The sequence below is a fragment of the Blastomyces gilchristii genome (genome assembly GCF_000003855.2).
Source record: "Blastomyces gilchristii SLH14081 genomic scaffold supercont1.32, whole genome shotgun sequence".
Lineage (NCBI taxonomy): Eukaryota > Fungi > Ascomycota > Eurotiomycetes > Onygenales > Ajellomycetaceae > Blastomyces > Blastomyces gilchristii.
Genome location: NW_003101651.1, coordinates 279,323 through 279,650, shown reverse-complemented (window position 1 = coordinate 279,650; position 328 = coordinate 279,323).

The following is a 328-nucleotide window of genomic DNA, read 5'->3' as shown; positions in this document are numbered from 1 at the left end:
CTAGAGTTATGAAAAATTATTGAGAGTACATATGGCAATCTGTTGCACTGATGATATATAATATTCTGACAATTTCATTGACAGAGATAAGAATGAAGTGAAAGTTCAACTTAAGTTGAGATATTTATCACTATTATCAGAGACAATTATAAGAAGAAACAATTAAGAAACTCATGATTATAAAATATAGAATTATCAGACAGTTTAATATCTCTGATCACAGTATATCAGAGAAGTGTAGTTTTCATGAGAAAGTGAAGAATAAACTTGTACAAGAATGTATTTAGTTATTTCATAAGTATTATCAATAATCATTACCAAATTCTGA